The 8,087-nt window shown below is 38.2% G+C and overlaps 1 non-coding gene across 1 annotated transcript; it reads left to right on the top strand.

Moving 5' to 3' along the window:
• The first annotated feature begins 1,150 nt into the window (after nucleotides 1–1,150).
• On the top strand, nucleotides 1,151–1,269 carry LOC145401850 (5S ribosomal RNA). Its single transcript, XR_013897690.1, has one exon. It is a non-coding gene; the product is annotated as a 5S ribosomal RNA (ribosomal RNA).
• The last annotated feature ends 6,818 nt before the right edge of the window (nucleotides 1,270–8,087 follow it).

The following is an 8,087-nucleotide window of genomic DNA, read 5'->3' as shown; positions in this document are numbered from 1 at the left end:
CTCTGAATCCTACCTCACTCGTGTGGACAAGGTCCACCTGGCCAGGCTGAGCTGTGGGCATCATCCAGCCCTCTTGAATTATCAGAAGAGGCTGGATGACTCAGTTGCTGATGCCTGTTCAGGATGCAACACAGCACCCCACACTATTAACCTGCCGACTCCCATTGATGTATATATATATAAACATCAGCACGTTTTGTCACTGTGACTCCCGTTGACGTATAAAAGTGGAGCAATTGCAAGGTCCCTAATTTGCACAATTTTCATATTTTGCACATGATTTTTGGTAGGTTTACACAGGACACCTTCCTCTACAAGATGCCAGGCAGGGTCAATTTCTTACCCTGCATGACTTCCCCCCCCCCCTGCATGCCATTTTCTCAGCATTTCACCTGTTACCAGTGACCTGGCCAGTACAGACATGTCGTGCCACAATACGAAATTCAAGGCCAGAGTGATTCCCCAATTGATGACAATGTGGAGGACAAAGTTTATATAGCATTAGAGGAAGAAACAGTCAGAAATGATGATCAGGTAATGTTGCCAAAAAAGTCAGGTATGTTGATGTGTTTGGTGAGTGAAACAATGCTTATATTGCCTATATTACTGTGTAAAAACCATACTCTCGTACTACATATAAATTCATACCAAATAAATAAATAAATATTGTTTATGAGTGGTGTGGAATAGTTACCCTCCCATAGAACTCGTTTTCTTTGGAGCCAGCCTGATAGAGAATCCAGTAAGGTAAGGGGTACTGCTACCTTTATTCAATATTTTAAACCTCAGGTGAGTGCTTTCTCTATGGATTTTCGATGTTTCTCACCAAAAGCAAAGGTTTAAGCCTAAATTTTTTTTTCTCCGAAATTGGTCGGGATGGGGGGGGGGGTCAGTGGTGGAAAATCGGTCGGGATAGGGCAGGTTAAGCCCATTATGGAAGACTGCACTGCACACAATCACTTGTGCCAAGAACACAACATACACTCCTTGAGAACTCTGAAGGAAAGCCTGGTCTCAGCCGTGGCCTTCCTTAGGGACTTGGGGCTGTTCGGCCAGACTGCCTAGGGAACAAGTACTACTACTACTACTACAGCGCGGCTCATATATATATATATATATATATATATATATATATATATATATATATATATATAACGGCCATGCCACGTTGAGTACACCGCTTCCCATCCGATCAGCGAAGTTAAGCAACGTTGGGTCTGGTTAGTACTTGGATGGGTGACCGCCTGGGAACACCAGATGCTGTTGGCATCCCTACGTGTCAAGTGGGGTTGGTGGAGGATTAGTGCCCCTCCCTGTAAAACAATTAACTCTAAGCCCTTGACCACCCCGTTTGGGATACATGGCGTCTGGCAATGGATGGATGGAGATATATATATATATATATATATATATGTGTGTGTGTGTGTGTTTGTGTGTGTGTGTATCAGTATCCAGAAAATAGATTTGTGTCTATGATAGCAAAATTTGCATATGACACTAAGACTCGTGGCAAAGTAATTACGAAAGCAAATTGTGGATCCATACAAAACTACCCAGATAAGTTTATTACCTCCCTTAAGTTTTTAGTAAGTTTTGATTCGACGCCCAGAACCAAAACCTCGCTCAGGCTGGCTTTGCTCGCACAGTGAGGGAAAAATTTCTATGGCCCAATTTACCCTCGGAAAGTGCTTATATTGTTATAAATTGCTTCCCATCATCTTCGTTGATGTTTGTACTATCAGATAAGAAAAAAAAAAACACAAAGCAGATGAATAAATGTACAGAAGTGAAGCCTGAATAAACCTTATTTATGTGAAAACTAGCTTCTGATAACTTCCCAACATCACCGTGAAAATTTTTTTTCCACGACGTGCAGTTGCAAAGGACATGTTTACATGCAGAATTTCACAATCTTTCATCTGTGAAAGTTTCAGTTTGATACGTCCAATAGTTTTCGGGTAAATCGAAAAAAAAAAAAACTATGAAAATTGCCTAGAAACATCTGATTTGTTTATTATTTCATTTGTTGTTAGTGACACTGTAACAAACATATATGTATATTCTATCCAGTTTTGTAGCCCAGAGGTTAAACCATATTTATCGTACATATCCTTAAATTTGTGAATTGTTTGGCACACACTATTTCATTCAGTAGTGCATTCCACTGATCAATTGCTCTATTTGGGAAACTAAATTTCCTTACGTCTTTATCACCTCTTTTTTATGCAATTTTTTGCGGTGTCCTCTTGCTGATGCTTCCCCATACGATAAGTAATCATTTATGTCTATTTTCTCCTTCCCTGATATGCATTTAAATAGCATAATCATGTCACCTCTTTTCCTTCTCTCTTGTTGTGTTGGTAGATTCAATTTATTTAGTCTTTCTTCATAGCTTAGATCCCTTAAGCTTGGAACCCATCTTGTAGTGGCACTTTGAACTTTTTCAATCTTGTCTATGTGTTTTTTGAGATGAGGACTCCAGACTACTAATGCATACTCCAGGGTTGGTCTGATGAATGATGTTATGATCATTCTTAGCATGGCTTCATTTATGTATGTGAATGCTATTCTCATATTGGCAAGCAGTGTATACATGTTCCGTACCTTCTCACTGATGTGGTCAGCCGGAGATAGTCTGTTATTGATAATCACACCTAGGTCCTTCTCTCTTTCTGATGTGTGTAGGGTTTTATTTCCAAACGTATAATCCCAATCAGGTCTTTTTCCACTTTTACCAAACTTGATTACATGACACTTGTCCACATTGACTTCCATTTGCCTTGCATTACTCCATTCATGAAGTTTATTTCATTCTTCTTGTAGCTCTTTACAAGAGTCTGTGTTAGTATTTCTCCTTTGTATTTTTGCATCATCTGCAAACATATTTAGATAGCATTCATTTCCAGTGTTACTGTCTACATCATTTATATGCACTAAAAACATGATTGGTGCCAGCACTGAGCCCTGTGGTACTCCACTAGTCACTTCTTTCCATGATGAGTAATTTCCCCTTAGTACTGTTCTCATTTCTCTTTTCATGAGAAAATCTTGCATCCAACAATACAGTTTGCCTCGAATTCCTCCTTGATGGTACAGTTTCCATAAAAGTCTTTGGTGTGGTACTGTATCAAATGCTTTCTTGAAATCTAAATAGATACTGTCCACCCATCCTTCTCTTTCCTGTAATGTGTCTGTTACTCTGTCATAGTAGCTCAACAGATTAGTAACACATGATTTTGCTTTTGTGAAACCAAACTGTCTTTCTGTTATCATATTGTATTCTAGATGATTTACCCAAGCTTTTCTTATAAGCTTTTCTAATACCTTGATTACAACACTGGTCAGTGATACTGGTCGGTAGTTAAGTGGATTTTGTCAATTCCCTTTCTTGAATAAGGGAACAATGATTGCTTTCTTCCAAATATCAAGTAGTTTACCTTGACTCAAGGATTTCTTGAAATTTAAAAATAATGGTTTCCTTAACTCCTTTGCACATTCATGTAGCATCCAACATGAAATTTCATCAGGACCATTTGCTTTTCCTTTGTCTAATTTACTTAGCTGCTCCTGTATTTCTTTTCTGATCTTTGTATATCTGGTAGTATGTGTGGGCATGCATGTTCCACATAATCCCTTTCAAATTTTTTTTCCTCTGTAAAAACTGATTGGAAATTCTTGTTTAGTGCTTCACAAATATCCTTCTCTTGTGTACAGGTGATTCCATCGTCCGTAATGGATTGTATTCTATCTTTTACTTTGATTTTGCTTCTGATGTAGCTGTAAAATAGCTTTGGTTGATCACTACTTTTATTTATGATATCCTCCTGAAACTGTTTTTGGGCTTCCCTCCTTATTCTTGTATAATCGTTTCTTGCCTGTTTGTTATTATTATACGCCTTTTCACTATTGTGTCTTCTGTATCTATTCCACAACAAATCTGTTTTTTCTTTTGATTTTTTACATTCTGTATTGAAACATTTCTTTATTTTCTTTTCTGCTTCTTTGTGTTGTGGGATGTACTTCTGTACTCCTATTTCATAAAGTTCACATAATTTTTCATATATAGCATTTGAATCTTGTCCTCAAAGCTCCTTTTCCCAATCAATTTCTAAGAAGTACTTCTTTAGGTCATGATACTTTCCCTTTTTATAGTTTAGGCTCTTTTCGTAACTTTCATTGCTGTTGTCAATGTCATATGCAATCCTGAATTTGCAATTTAGCACTGCATGGTCACTTTTGCCGAATGGAGGGTGATATATTAATTTGTCAATATCATTTTCTTGCCTAGTAAATATGAGATGTAGCATTGACGGTACATCGAGTCCTCTTTTTCTGGTGCTTTCCCTTACATGTTGGACTGGGAAAAACTCTTGCACAAGATCCAGGAGCTTTTGGTCCCAGTAGCTTTCTATGCTTATTATATCTAGAGTATTCCAATTTATATTTGTATTAAAATCTCCAGTCAGTATAATTCTTTTCGATTTCTCTTCCATTTTATGTAGTAATGCTCTTAAACTCTGAATTGTACTCTCCGCCAGGTCCTCATATTCGTCTCTTTCCCATGTGTTTGATCTGGGTGGCATGTACAAATTGGCTACAATTACTTTCCCTTCAGATGTATTGAGCTCTACTGCAATCAGTTCTACTTGTGAGGGTATATCTAATTCTATTTCTTTAACTTTTAGATTTTTTTTAGTTAATAATATAATTCCTCCTCCTTTTTTTAAGTTCCTATCTCTTCTCCATATATTATATTCCTCTACGTTTAGGATGTCATTCGATATCCTCGGTGTTAATTTTGTTTCAGTTAGGCATATTATATGTGGTTCATTTTCTCTGACATAATCATTCATCTCTAATAATTTAGATACCATTCCATCCACATTTGAGTACATCAACTTAATCATCTTGTTTATAAACTTGTCATGATTTCGTTCTACAACCTTCCTCCTTTTCATTCCCTTCTGTTTATGTATAACTTTTGTACCTGCAATCCTATTACTTTGTAAAAAAAAAATGTATTCTTCTCCTCCTCTGATCTTCCCTTATTTTTTGTTTTTGCTTCCTCCATCTTCTCTTTCAGTAATTCCAGTTCCTCTTGTGTTACGCATCTTTTTATCCATACATTATTGAACTCCTCTTTTTCCATAAGATTCTTTGCATTTTTTAGTATCTCCTCCACGGTGTTTACAGTCTGGAAGGTTACCTTTAAGGGTCTTGAATTGCTTCTCTCGTATTTCCCTAACCTTTTGTGTTCCTTAATGTCTTTACTACAGATTTCCTCTGATACTTCTTTCAATATGCCCATTACATTTGCCATCTCCCCTGTGTGTGTGTGTGTGTCTGTGTGTGTGTGTGTGTTGTCTTACCTAATTGTTCTTACCTAATTGTATCTTTACAGGAATGAGTCAAGCTCTTACTGTCCCGTGTCTTAAACCATATTTATCGTATCTCTATCTATCTATCTATCTATTGCCAGACGCCTCAATCCCGTTTGGGGTGGCCACAAACAAATCGCCTCCAAGTCGCCCTGTCCCCCGCCATTTCACTCCCCTGCTCCCAACTCACACCCCCCTCTCTCATATACCTCTCCACCCCATCCCTCCATCTCATCCTCGGCCTCCCCCTCCCTCTTCCCCCCTCCACCTCACTTACATACACTCTCTTCGTCAGTCTTTCACCCTCCATCCTCTCCACATGGCCAAACCACCTAGTGTGTTCCTCATAACGCTTCCTATCACATCCACATCAACACCACAACGCTCCTTTATATCCTCATTCGTCAGCCTGTCTCTCCATGTGACTCCACAGGCTCCTCTTAAATAACTCATTTCCACGGCTCTCACTCGACTTGTGTCCTTCCAACAACGTCCAAGCTTCACTTCCATACGTTAGAGTTGGTATCACAATACTGTCATATAGTAACTTTTTCACTTCCATGCTCACTTCCCTGTTTCTTATCACTGCTTTCAAAGAACCAGCAACCTTTCTTCCCTGCTGTACCCTTTCAAGCACTTCACCCTCCAAACCTCCATCCTTACTCATCACACTACCCAAGTACTTAAACGTACTCACATTTTCCAATTCCTCACCATCCAACCTCGCTGTACATTCACTGACTTCACCTTTCTCAAAGACCATCACTTTACTCTTCCCTACATTCACCTTTAGATTCCGTTTCTTACACACTCTCTCAAACTCATCCACCAAGCCTTGCAGCTCCCCTTCGTCTTCACTCAACAATACAGTATCATCTGCAAACAACAGTGCAGGGAGTTTCCAAACACTATCTTCTCTCACCAGGGCCACTCCAACATCCACTACCCTACCTTGTACCTCTTTTATTACCCCATCCATGTACAGATTGAACAACCATGGAGACATGACACATCCCTGTTTCAACCCAACTTTCAAAGAGAAAAATTCACTTAGTTCACCATCCACACGCACTGCAGCCTTCGCACCATCGTACATACTCTTCACAGCATTCAACAACTTCCCATCTACTCCATATATTCTTAACACTTTCCACAATTCTAGTCTATCCACCCTGTCATATGCTTTCTTCAAATCCATGAAAGCCGCATACAACTTCTTTCCCTTCTCTAGAAACTTTTCCACTAAAGATCTGAGAATGAATATCTGATCTACACAACCTCTTCCCTTCCTAAAGCCTCCTTGTTCTTCTCCAACTAATTTCTCTGTTCTTTCTCTAACTCTGTCAATACATATCCTTAAATTTGTTAATTGTTTTGGCACACACTATTTCAATCGGTAGTGCATTCCACTGATCAATTGCTCTGTTTGGGAAACTGAATTTCCTTACGTCTTTATCACCTCTTTTTTATGCATTTTTTTGCAGTGTCCTCTTGCTGATGCTTCCCCATAGGTTAAGTAATCAATTAAGTCTATTCTCTCCTTCCCTGATATGCATTTATATAGCATTATCATATCACCTCTTTTTCTTCTCTCCTGTAGTGTTGGTAGATTCAGTTTATTTAGTCTTTCTTCGTAGCTTAGATCCCTTAAGCTTGGTATCCATCTTGTAGCGGCCCTTTGAACTTTTTCAATCTTGTCTATGTATTTTTTGAGATGACTCCAGACTACTGATGCATACTCCAGGGTTGGTCTGATGAATGATGTTATTATCCTTCTTAGCATGTCTTTATTTATGTATGTGAATGCTATTCTCATATTTGCAAGCAGTGTATAAATGTTCCGTACCTTCTTACTGATGTGGTCAACCGGAGATAGTCTGTTATTGATAATCATACCTAGGTCCTTCTCTCTTTCTGATGTCTGTAGAGTTTTATTTCCAAACGTATAATCCCAATCAGGTCTTTTTCCACTTTTACCAAACTTGATTACATGACATTTGTCCACATTGAATTCCATTTGCCATGTATTACTCCATTCATGAAGTTTATTTAATTCTTCTTGTAGCTCTTTACAAGAGTCTGTGTTAGTATTTCTCCTTTGTATTTTTACATCATCTGCAAACATATTTAGATAGCTTTCATTTCCAGTATTACTGTCTACATCATTTATATACACTAAAAATATGATTGGTGCCAGCACTGAGCCCTGTGGTACTCCACTAGTCACTTCTTTCCATGATGAGTAATTTCCCCTTAGTACTGTTCTCCTTTCTCTTTTTATGAGAAAATCTTGCATCCAACAATACAGTTTGCCTCGAATTCCTCCTTGATGGTACAGTTTCCATAAAAGTCTTTGGTGTAGAACTGTGTCAAATGCTTTCTTGAAATCTAAATAGATACTGTCCATTCATCCTTCTCTTTCCTGTATTGTGTCTGTTACTCTGTCGTAGTAGCTCAACAGATTAGTAACACATGATTTTGCTTTTGTGAAACCAAACTGTCTTTCTGTTATCATATTATGTTCTTCTAGATGATTTACCCAAGCTTTTCTTATAAGCTTTTCTAATACCTTGCTTACAACACTGGTCAGTGATAATGGTCGTTAATTGAGTGGATTTTGTCCATTCCGTTTCTTGAATAAGAGAACAATGTTTGCTTTCTTCCAAATATCAGGTAGTTTACCTTGACTGAAGGATTTCTTGAAAATTA

This window comes from Coenobita brevimanus, chromosome 56 (assembly GCF_032717465.1).
Source record: "Coenobita brevimanus isolate Jiangsu-jjx chromosome 56, ASM3271746v2, whole genome shotgun sequence".
NCBI classification, from domain to species: domain Eukaryota; kingdom Metazoa; phylum Arthropoda; class Malacostraca; order Decapoda; family Coenobitidae; genus Coenobita; species Coenobita brevimanus.
This window is presented reverse-complemented; position numbering and strand designations above follow the sequence as displayed.